This window comes from Acomys minous (assembly GCF_964271855.1).
Source record: "Acomys minous genome assembly, chromosome: 17".
NCBI classification, from domain to species: domain Eukaryota; kingdom Metazoa; phylum Chordata; class Mammalia; order Rodentia; family Muridae; genus Acomys; species Acomys minous.
The window spans coordinates 58,547,483-58,559,831 of NC_140500.1; the positions used below are offsets into that span (position 1 = coordinate 58,547,483).

At 48.6% G+C, this 12,349-nt stretch overlaps 1 long non-coding RNA gene across 1 annotated transcript; it reads right to left on the minus strand.

Moving 5' to 3' along the window:
* Positions 1-7,411: 7,411 nt before the first annotated feature.
* On the minus strand, positions 7,412-12,031 carry LOC311588199. The gene is made up of 3 exons (XR_014776107.1): positions 11,913-12,031; positions 9,818-9,909; positions 7,412-7,714 (listed from the first exon to the last, which is right to left on the minus strand). It is a non-coding gene; the product is annotated as an uncharacterized lncRNA (long non-coding RNA).
* Between the last annotated feature and the right edge of the window lie 318 nt (positions 12,032-12,349).

The window sequence follows — 12,349 nt, forward strand, 5'->3', positions numbered from 1 at the left end:
CTCCCACAAGATCATTAGGGGGCAGTGTCTGCACAGCTCCCCACTGCCTCCCACAAGGCCAGCAGGGAACACTGTCTGCACAGCTCCCCCCTGCCTCCTACAATGCCAGCAGGGAGCACTGTCCGCACAGCTCCCCACTGTCTCCCACAGGGCCAGCAGGGGGCAGTGTCTGCACAGCTCCCCACTGCCTCCCACAGGCCCAGCAGGGAGCACTGTCTGCACAGCTCCCCACTGTCTCCCACAGGGCCAGCAGGGAGCACTGTCTGCACAGCTCCCCACTGTCTCCCACAGGACCAGCAGGGGGCACTGTTTGCACAGCTCCCACTGCCTCCCACAGGACCAGCAGGGGGCACTGTCTGCACAGCTCCCACTGCCTCCCCCAGGACCAGCAGGGGGTACCTACTGAGCATCTCACCTCTGAGCAGTGGGGAACAACTCAATGTTCAGGCCAATTCCAGATGTGAGCCCAGGAAAGCATTATTGTAAATCTGGTCGCCCAGTTTTCTTCTCTCCGTCCTGTAAGACTTTGGTCCAAGAAGAACATCTGGTTGTCATAGCCACTATGTCACTCATTTCTAAGATTTGGGTGGTGCTGGTGCTTGTTTTTCAATAGAGTGCTATGCATCCTAGACTGACCTCAAACTCTGTGCTGGAAGATGACCTTGACTGCCTGATCCTCTTGTCTCTGCCCCTAATTCCAGGATTCTGGGCATGCATCACCTCAGTTTGTGTTATGCTGGGCCAGAAAGAACCAGGGCCTCTGGCATGCTAGGCACACCACACCGAGCTATAGCACTAGGCCGGTTGCTCACTTGTTGTTTGAGAGTAGGGGTCTCACACTGCCATCAAAGCTAGACTACAGCTCCCTATATAGCCCAGGCTGGCCTTGAAATTATGGCAAGTCTCCTGTCTAAGCCTCCAGAGTTCTAGGGTTCCAGGCATACAGCTTCACCCTAGCTCTAGCATCTAGTCCTAAGAAATATCCACAACCTCCCTAGAACTGGCTAAATGTGAGGGGATGTGATCGCCCAAGGGCTGAGGGCACTAGACCTTCAAACAGCAGAGGGGATGCTCAGTCTTCCTTGGTTAGTCAGGGCTTCTTAGTGGCTTCTGCCTTCTTTTCTCTCCGATGCTGCTACATAGAGGAATCCAATGAGATTGACTTAAGGGCTGCTAGTCAGAACACACAAAGGACATAGTCCTGAAAACTGGGCACACCGACCTGAGATTTCTTGATAGGACATGGCACTGGGACAGCCTCTTTCCCTTCTTCCCATCAAACTCACAGCTCACAATATTTGGAAGAGGGAAGTCTGGCTAGACCTCATATTTGTAGTGCTTCGTAATACTCCAAGTAGGAAAAAATAGGTAATCTAGAAAGGAAGAAAGAGGCCGGGCGGTGGTGGCACATGCCTTTAATCCTGCTACTTGGGAGGCAGAGACCGGCAGATCTCTCTGAGTTCGAGGCCAGCCTGGTCTACAAAGAGAGTTCAGGACAGTCAAGGCTACACAGAGAACCCCTGTCTTGAAGAAACGACAACAACAACAACAATAACAACAAAATGAAGAAGAAGAAGAAGGAAGGAAGGAAGAAAATAAAAAATAATGAAATCCTAAGGCCAGTGCAGCAGAGCTGTAATCCATAGAAGGAATATAGAAGCAGGAGGATCAAGAATTCGTGGTCTTCCTCAGCTCCATAGGAAGCCCCAGGCTAGCCTGAGCTACAGGAGTAGTCAGAGTACTAGCTGGGACAGCTCTTGTCCAGTGTGCAGGAAGGCCTGGTTTTGTTCCCCAGGACCAAGAAACAAGGCTTGGTGGGTAAATCCTGTAACCCCTACATTTGATAGCTGAAGACAGAAGAGTTAAAAATTCAAGGTCATCCACAACTACATAGATGATTAAAAAAAAAACAATCACAAAGGCTAGGAACACAGTTATATCTCTGAGGATCAGTTGGCTGAAGGCAGGAGGATCAGCAGCCCTTGGCAGCCTGGATTGTACACAGAATACTGGAGTAAAATCAACTGAAGGGGAAGAAAAGGCTATCTCACTGGAAGGAAGTGACAGGTCACCTTGGGAACCATGTTATGTGATTTGACTAAAAAGGAAAAAAGGGAAATGAGTATAAAGTATAGACATTAGTGAGAAGGAAAGGGTAAGGACAGGTTAGAAAACTTTAAAAGGAATATGTGTATTTGTGCATGGTCCAGGCTTGACCACAGAGGTGAGGTGTGTGTGTGTGTGTGTATGGGTGTGTGTGTGTGTGTGTATCCTCACACTGAGCACACACCTAGGCCAGGAATATTCATCAAATGCTTTCTCACCATATATTTTGAGACAGTGTATCTTAGTCACCTCAGGCCGCAAGCTTCCACATCTACCTCTCTTCACTAGCAGGCCTAAGAAGACAAGGATGCTGGCATGTCAGCTTTTCACAAGGTCCTTTCCTTGCACTCTTCCACTCTACCTACATCTCCCTCACCCCGGGGTCCAGATCTGATGCTTCCAAATATTTATAATTTGCATATTTTTCTATATTCCACTCAGCCTGGACTTATTCTTGCCTACACTGGCCTTGAGCTTTTCATGCTTGACAGGACAGAGTGGTTGAAATCTGGAATTTTTGCCATTGGAAATTAGAGAGAGGCAGATGAGGATCCTGCTCAAGAGCATCTTTGGCTACAAGGTGGAGTGCCTGAGATATGAGACCCTGACTGAAAGCCAAATGCTGACAGTGTTCCAGTGTTCCTAAGGGGAAACTGAGGGAGCAGGGTCCTCAGGAAGGAAAAGCCAGCCTGGTCTACATTGATGTCATTTCACCCCAAGTTATTGATTGAGACTGTGTGAAACTTAAAACCAGTAAAGAAAACAATTCCCAGTAATACTGTTCTTCCTAAGGAAGGAGAAAGAACCAATGTCAGAAAGGAAAAGGGAAATGTGCACGTGACACCTTAGCAGCACTGTCAAGGAATAGAAGCCCACTTGGATCTCTTGTAGGTGGAATGTGTTCTTGTCGCTGGCATCTGTGAGTCTGTTATTCAGAGTGAGTTATTCAATGCATTATGTTTTAATTTTGTGTGTCTATTTCTACCACTTGTGATTTGTATTTTCTGTTTGCATTGTGGGTTCGTCACTTAAGGTCATCTTCAGTGTTAGGGTATTCCCTTTGGGTCCTGTTTAAGAAAGTGGAGCTTGCTGGCCAATGGTGGTGCAAGCCTTTAATGCTAGCACTCAGGAGGCAGAGGCAGGCTGGTCTCTGAGTTTAATGCCAGTCTGATCTACAGAGGGAGTTCCAGGACAGCCAGCCCTACACAGAGAAACACTGCCTCAAAAACCCAAAAACAAAAAAAGAAAAAGAAAGAAAACGATAAAGAAGGAAGGAAAGAAGGAAGGAAAGAAGGGCTAAAGAGATGGCTCAGAGGCTAGGAGGACCGAGTGCTCTTCCTGAGGTGCTGAGTTCAATTCTCAGCAACCACATAGTGGTTACCACCATCTATAATGTGATGATGCCCTCCTCTGGCCTGCATGTGTACATGCAGGTAGGCCAGTGTAGACATAATAAATACATCTAAAAAAAAGAAAAGAAAAGAAAAGAAAATGCAAAAAAGAAAGAAATGCTAGAGCAGCTGAGATATGCCAGGAAGTTGCTTATGTACACGAAGAGACAGAAACAGAGACAGACTGACCAGGACGCTCCATATTCTGTGCACGGAGGGCAGGGAGCAGTCCAGTTGTTTTAGGGGATCGAGATGCCTGGCCAGCTCTCCTTCCAGGCTGAAGGAGTCTCCTAGATGTTCCCCTGGATTTTGGGTGAGAAGCTCATCCTGGTCCAGTGGCTGAGGCCAGCAAAGAATCCTGTGGAATGGACTTCCCATAGGTGTGCATGGTGGGTTGGGAAGCATGAGACCCTGAGGTGCAATCCCCACCCCAGAGTGTAGTAAGATACCCCTCTCTTCTCTGATTAGGCTAGTGAAATATCCATCCTGTGAGCTTTGCATCACTCAGAGGACAGAGCAGATTAGAAACATGGTTGGGTTTTCACAGTAGGAACACTATCTGGACATGTTGAATCTAGAAAACCCCATAGGACAACTATGCCAGGACCCTTGTTGCCCTGGGACACTTTGACAGATGCACCATCCATGTCAGTTACACAGACTTCTTTGTCACTCCCACAGTGACCAATTCCAGCACTGGCTAGGGAGAACGGCACAGAAGATAAAATCTGGCCAATGTGACAGTGGGATGGACAGGGAAGGCTTTCCAGAGCTCTCTCAAAGGCTGTGCAGTGTTGCTTACCTGTGCATCATATGCAAAGTCTCAAGAAATTCAAGCAACTTTGTGCATTTGTCCAGCTGATTGCAGGCTCCAGGTGGAGCCCTGAAGCTGGTGTGAGGCAGGGCTCACAGCAGGGTCCTGCTCCGTCACAAGGGTCTCTAGTTCAACCCTGGTGACAACCTCTCCCACAGCTTCATGCTGTGGCACGTGTTGGTGAGTGTGGGATGGAGTTTCCAGTGTGACTGGTGGTCCTGAAGGAGCAAGCACAGAGAGGCAGGATGTGAGGAACTAGAGGACAGACTTGATGGCAAGAGAGGGCACAAGTGCCCTTGATGTCACTCCACAGCTGTGAATTTCCCAAGCTTCCTTCTGAGTCGGGTCCGAGGACTCAATGAAACCTGCAATGGTTTAGGGGTGTGTGGGAGTCTCTGGCTAAAGGACAGCGTGAGGCTGCCCTCTAAAGGAGTCCCATAGGGGCCCTGGTAGGCCTCATCCTCAACCTGGAAACCCATCTTGGGCAGGTGGGACAGGCTGACTAGGAACTACTTGCATGGGGAGAGAAGTCTCACCTGGTGGAAAAGATCATGTTTCCTGCCAAGAAACAGGGAGCAAAGGACAAGTCACTACCCTAGGGAAATCCCTGACTTTTACAAAGAGTCAGGGACAAGGCAAGGGGTAATGTTGCACATACAGCTTTAGGGTACCTCTGCACCCCATCCTCCTCTCTGGGCAAGACCCAGTGGCAAGCCAACTCCTGCTGCTGGGGATTTTACCTGCACAGATCTGCGCTGGGGTGGACAGCTCTCCCTGTGCATCCGGGATCCCTGAGCACACTGGCTCCTGCACATCTGGCCTGGCTTCCCCGCAGGGCGTTCCGAATCTCAGCCAGGCCGATCCCCAACCCATGGCTCACAAGCCATGGAGCTGGGGCTTGTCCTCTTCAGGACTTCAAAGCAGAAAGACATGGGTAGGAGACTCTTAGTGACTTAGAAACACACAGGACTTACTGCACTGGCCCTGCAGCACCCCACCGCCTCTCCAAGGAACCTTTGCTTCCTGTGGCCATGTCCCCGCCTCCTCCTCTCCCTGCTTTGGTCAGCATCTGTGCTGTCCACTTTCTGCTCAACAAGCCTGAGGTCACACTTGATGGGTTTCTATGGGATTGGTCTTTCTGAATAACCAATGATTTAGTGACAAGTGGGCACAGTCTTCATGTGTCCCAGAGGCCAGGTAGGAAAAGGTATGGAGAACATGAAATGAATGAAGGCACCCACCTGGTTCTGTGGGTGACTCCACGATCTTTTTCCTCTGGAGTCCTATTCTTAGAAGAGGCACGCCTTCTCTCCGTAGGGGGCAAACAGCAGCACAGCCGCCTGAGGCCATTCACGATTGTCTTCTTCACCCTTTTCCAGCGGCGACGCCGGGGCCTGGAGGAAGCTGCCTCGCTATCCTGAGGCTGGCCATGAGTGATGACCTCTTCCTCCGTTATGGTCTCTTCATGGGTGATGATCTCATCTTGGATGGTGTTCCTTCCCTGGAGGATGTCCTTTTCCAGGCAGACTATCCTTTCCTCAATGAAGGCCTCTACCTGCTTGAATGCCTCTTTCGTGGTCATAACACCTTTGGGAGTGATGGCCTGTTCCTCCATGGGGGCCTCTTCACAGGTGGTATATAATTCCTGTTCCTTCTTGGGGGCCTCTTCACAGGTGGTATATAATTCCTGCTCCTCCTTGGGGGCCTCCTCACAGGTGGTATATGATTCCTGCTCCTGCTTGGGGGCCTCTTCACAGGTGGTATATAATTCCTGTTCCTGTTTCGGGGCCTCCTCACAGGGGGTGTACGATTCCTGCTCCTGCTTCGGGGCCTCTTCACAGGTAAAGTATGATTCCCACTTGATATTATCTTCCTGTGTGAGGGTTTTTGACTCCATGCAGGTCATGTTCAGCCATTTGACCCCAGAGGAGGCAGGTGAGACTTTTGTACTGGCATCTTCTATCATGTCGCAGAGTTTCTCGCGGATACTGCAGGAGGGCATACAGTTCTCTGTGTGAGCTATAGACTCATTCTGGTCTGGTCTACCAGAGTTGGTTTTTAGACATAGCGAGGCCTGGGAACTTGCGTTCAGGCTTCCACATAAGCCAATCATGGAGTGTGACAAATTCTCCTTTATTTGGGAATTAGTCACAGAGCAGCCCAGGTGGGATACATGGCGATGGTGGGTCCTCTTTGGCTGGGAGCACAGGGTGGCAGGTATGGTATGGCTTCTGCCACCCTGCCTGGAATAATTCTCCTCCTTTTTCTCCTGGGCCTTAGATGGGCCAGGCTCAGGCTCAGTAGCTCTCCTTAGGAAACCTGGGATGGTGTGAAGATCTCCCCCTTGATAGACAGTGCCTGGCTTCCTGGGTTTCATGGGGTTGGTCTGATGGTGGCAACAGTGTTCCCCAGGTGACTGGGGTTGCAGTATCGGGCAAGTTGCAATCACCTCAATGTGTTCTTGGTCTCCTCTAGACTGGATGCCTTCTTCAGGCTCATACAACGTATCTCTCAAAGGCCCGCCAGTCCTCGGGCTTGTGGTGCCCAGGAGACTGTGAGCCTCTCCGCCCCTGAGCATGAAGCACCCCATGATTTGGTCGATGGTGGGCCTCCTGGCGGGATCGACCACGAGCAGGTGGACAATGACATTGTAAATATTTCTTGAAACATGCCGAGGAACGGTGAACATGGCAGAGCTGACCTGCACCCTCAAGATTTCGAAAGAGCTATCTTCAAAGGGAAAGCACCCAGCCACCATGAGGAAGAGCAGAACCCCTAAGCTCCAGATGTCTGGGGGGAATGGGTCATATTCCTCCACTCCAAAGAGTTCCGGAGCGCAGTAGACCGGAGTGCCGCAGAACCCCAGAAGCTTCTGTCCAGGACTGATGTGACGGGCCAGGCCGAAATCGCTCAGCTTGGCATTCCCCCTGCTGTCGATGAGAACGTTCTTGGCTGTTATGTCTCTATGGCAAATGTAATTGTCTTGGCAGTGCTGAACCGCCTGCAGTATCTGCGAAAAGAGTCTCCACGCCTCGCTCTCCTCTAAAGACCCCCGTAGGAGGATGTGCTCCATCAGCTCTCCCAGTACGGCAACCTCCATCACAAGGTAGGTGGTCTTTTGCGTCTGGATGACATGCAACAGCTTTACAATATTTGGATGCGAAATCAATTTCATAGTGCTGATTTCATTCGCAATGAGAGGTGCTGTCTTCCTGGTATTTCTAAGAATTTTTACGGCCACACAGGTCCTTGTGTCATGGTGTATGGCCAGTTTGACCTTGGCAAAATGCCCTTGTCCCAGGGTTGTGATCATTTTATAATCTCTCATAAAGGTCTTTTCCGTGGAGTTGCAGGCCTCCATTCCCTGCTTTATCAGGCCCTCCTTGATACGGCTAGAACCAAACTTGCAATGAGAAAGTTGAAACAGTCAAAATTGGGCCCAGGGAGATGTTTATAACTATGATTTCTAGATCCAAAAGGCAAAAATGAAAATAAAACGGGGGTCGGGGGAGAGGGAAAAGTGTCGCAAACATTTCAGATGACCTAAGAGGCACTCAGAATGCCTAGGAGGACAGGGACAGAGCATGTTCAAAGCAGCAGCCAGCAAAGTCCGCCATAGATCGGGTTGATAGGGATCAACTGCACACTGCAAGGACAAAACAAAGGACCCTAGAAACTGAGAGCTGCTTATTGGAAAGGACCCTGAGCTCAACACACCCTGGGAAATAAGGCACTGGTAAAGTCAGATTCAAGAGGAATTGATAAGAAACAGACACCCAGAAACCCAGCGAGTCAGGCCTAGGCAGTTTGCTCTGCAGCCCAGAAGCTGTGCTACTCCCGCAGAGGCCTTGGATTTGGTTCTCAGGACCAATGTCAGGTGCTTCTAACTGCCCTAATTCCAACTCTAAGGCATCCTAGATCTCTGGTCTCCTAGGAGACTCAAACACGGGTGCCCCCCCCCCCCACACACACACAAGTGCAGTCACAGGTACTACATGTCACTTAATATAGTGATACAATTCTTTATAACTTGATTTATATAAACATGAAGGTTGGAAGTGGGCCTGGAAGTGTAACTACAGGTAGTTATGATCTGGCATGGGAGTGCTGGGTGTAGGACTAGGTTCTCTCCAAGAAGATTACATGCTCCTAAGTGCTGGACCATCTCTCCAGACCACATCACTCCTAAATAAATACGATTTTTAAAACCCAGGGTGTCCCTTTCATGAATTCGATAATGCAGATGAAATGGAGAAATTACTAGATATAATTTCACCTAGAGAAGACATTAAAGTGCAAGGAGAAAGTAAGAAGATTGAACTGTTTATGAAAACGAATCATCATTAGATAGCACAGGACCAGGCAAATTTCGTTGGACCATTCCAGGCCCTTGAAGAACAATGTCAGACCTCCTAAAATTCCACAAAGGAGAAAGGAACTTAACAGTTCCCAAATCTTCATGCCACAAAGAGGGGGGAAAAAAACCAAAAGCCTAGCCAAAAAAATAAAATAAAATAAAATAAAATGGTACTTCACAATGAACATGGATGAGAAAATCCTTAGTTGTGCATAATATTTCTCCTAAATCAACAACATCAAAGTATGCCATCCTTTATGGGGAAGATATGCTCACAGCATCCTGTGAAGGAGTGCTCTGCATGCCCAGACAGACAAACAACAGAGAATAGGAACAGAATCAGGGGCAAGCATCCCACAGTCCTGGGCAGCCATAAGGAAGGACAAAAGTGTGGGATCTATGGACCTAACACAGCAGATTGCTTTACAGAGAAAGTAACTGTTCCTTGTTTTTTCCTCATATGTGGAATTTGGGGGAAGGAAGCGGTCCTGAAGATAGAAGGGGCTACTGTGAATGTGGAGGAGGAAGTGGGAGAAGAAAGCACCACAGCACGGTTAGTCACGTGATTAGTGTGAGCAAAGGGCATTGCAGGTGTTCCTGTGTTTGTCATAACTCAATTGCTTATATGGTACAGTTATTCCATGCCTAGAAAAGGCTTAGAATATGAAGGGAAATAGACCAAAATAAAGTAAATAATGATAAAGAGTGAGGTAAGAATTCAAACCCATGGCACCAGCCAGTGTGGGCATATTCCTTCATCTCACCCCTCGGGAGGCAGAGGCAGGTGGATCTCTGTGAGGTCGAGGCCAGCCTGCTCTACAGAGTGAGTCCAGATGGCCAGGATACAGAGAAACCTTGTCCCGAGAAACTAAAGGGGGAAAAAAAGAAGAAAAAACAGATGGGAGATGATTTAGCACTTGAGACCACTGCCAGCTCTTCCAGAGAACCCAGGTTCGATGCCCAACAAGCACATGGTGGCTCACAAACACCTGTCCTTCCAGGTCCTGGAACTCTGACTCCCTCTTCTGAGCTCCAGGGAAGACACCAGGCAAGTGGTGCACAGACATCCATGAAGACAAAATACTCATTCACATAAACTAAAAACAGTCAAATGTTCTTTACCTTAGAATACAGAAGAGAGATACTCACTACGAGGAATTCCTGTCAGCTTCTGAAAGTGCAAGGAACAGCCCTCAGCAGCGCAGAAGTCCAGTCTCTCACCAACTCCTCACCACCTTCTGCTGTGGAAGACAGGAGGCAGCCTCAGCCAGAGCCTTCAGTGGGCAGTGCCTATCATTCCTCACAATGGCTCTTTGTGAGGTAAGTGCAAGAAATGGACCGAGGAGGGCTGGGCACATCCCCCAACCCCCAGATTTCCTAATTTTCTGGACCCAAGACAGGAAGGCTGGTCTTGGGCAGTGGGGCAGTAGGGCCCTGAGGAAGCTGGTTTCACTCAAATGGCTGTCCCCAGTGTTGCCCAAGGACCCAATTCTTCCTGCCAGGCCCACTGACCAAGGCCCACAATTTCCCCCAAATGGTGCCACCTTGGGGTAACAACTTTCCAACACTTGGTCCTTTGTGAGAGTTTTGACACCCAGACTTTAAGAAGCACCCTTTTCACTTTAACAATCCATTGAGGAGTCACAGGAATGGCAACAGGCTCCAGATCATTGGCCCTCTTCAGTTATGAGCTCTGATATCTCCTGTTAGTAAATGGACAGTGTTTTGCCTTTCACTTGGACCCCGGCCTTCACGACCACGTTGTCTACGATCATCCTGTCTACACTCAAAGTATTCCATTTCACTTTCTCTAAACTCAGATTGATGTGTGTGCTGATGGATGGTAGCTCCTGGCTATACTCGGAGTTGTGACAAAATACTGTTTCTCATGCTACCCCAGGGCCTGGGACTAACCTCTGTGGGGCTGAGAGAAAGATGATGTTATTATTCATCACATGATCCCCATTAGGCCTGAGACTTCTACCAAAGCCCAGGATACCAGAAGACAGTGAGCAGGGATGTTCAAAATAACCATCAAAACACCCATCAGCCAGAGAACTCTGTAGACAACAGATGTGGAGATGGAGCCATATCCTGGCCCTTCTGCTCTCAGACAAATTGCCTTAGTTCTGTCACTTCAATACAACAGAAATTGATGGCCCATGTATCTGGATGTTGGGGAGGCAAGATCCAGAACCCAGCAGATCGAGTGTGTAACATGCCTGCTTTAGAGCTCTATCCAGTGCTTTGTATGTTCCCGCATGGTCAAGGAGAAGCAGGACCTCAATTCTTAATATTGTAGCATTGGGATTGAAGTTCCAGGATAGCCTTGGTAGGACACACACACACACACACACACACACACACACACACACACACACACACACCAACTTTTGTGCCTAGACACTTTTTTGAGCTCTTTGGCCAGCAGAACTCAAGAGTGAAGGCTTGATCCTTTACTTCCAATTCATCGCCCCAATTTCCTGGCCCTGAGAACACACTAGCTTCATGTCATAATTGCCCTCCTTAAGATAGAAGTCATCCCATGAAAGGACAGCTACAGGAAGGAGGGCGACAGAGGAGGTTGGCGGCACAGGCTATGGTAAGTCTCACAGGGGAACTCCTGTCCTTTCTCAGAGAACAGGCTCTTTCTAGATCCACATTTATGATGACCTTGAAGTCTTTTCCAGGTGCCTTCTTCCATTACTACACTGAAGAGAATGGGATCTGACTCTTGTCTCCAGCCCTTGCATGGAGTCCTGATTTCTGAACTACCAGGAAGATCCTAAGGCAAACAGCTCGGAGGCTGCTTTCTGCTAAAACAGGGACACATTGGCTCCCTTCCTTATGAGACCATCCAGTGTGTCTGTCAGTCCTCTGAACAGGAGTCCACATGACTTGGACTCTACTTGGAAAGTAAAGAGATGAACAGAAAAGGGAATCCTTGAGGGACTTGCAAGGGCGGGCACCAGGCAGTGAGATCAGGGGAATGTGTTCAACCTTCTCCTTTACATGTGAGGAAATGTCCCTGTGAGATTATATATGTTGGTAGTTAATATACTCTTATACATGTTTTTAAATTGTGATAATGAAAGAAAATCAAAGTGGATTGAGATAAAGATTACAAGAATAAAAATGGGAGATTGTAAACAAAAACAAAAGTAACCACAATCAAACCTGAAACCAAGAAATGAGGAAATAAAAGCAAAAGCCAGATAACCAACAGCCTCCCAAGGAAACTCACTCTGCTGAGGTTCAAGGCTCTAGAAGTCCTAGTGGAGCTCAGAAGTATAGCGATTCGCCAACTCCTCAACCGTCCAAACAATCTACCCACAGCTCCCACAGTTAAAGGACAAAACCTAGCCCCAGTGAGTTCTATTTATAGCCAGGTATCCATCATTCCTCACAATGGCTCCTTGTGATGTCATGGAAAGAAAAGAACCAACCATGTCTCCACACCAACCACACTGATCTCCTCAGTTTCTGCCTTAAAGGTAGCCCGCAAGTAGGGACCTGAGCCAGTTAGTTGTACCCATTTTTCCTTGCTGCCTAGGACCCACTCCCTAAGGTCCACACCCTCCCCACACTGTGCCAATGCTGGGGCCCAATGTTCAAACACATGATTGGGTGACATGTACCATCTAAAGCAACAGGCTCCAAGGTGTTGTCTGTTAGTGGGAT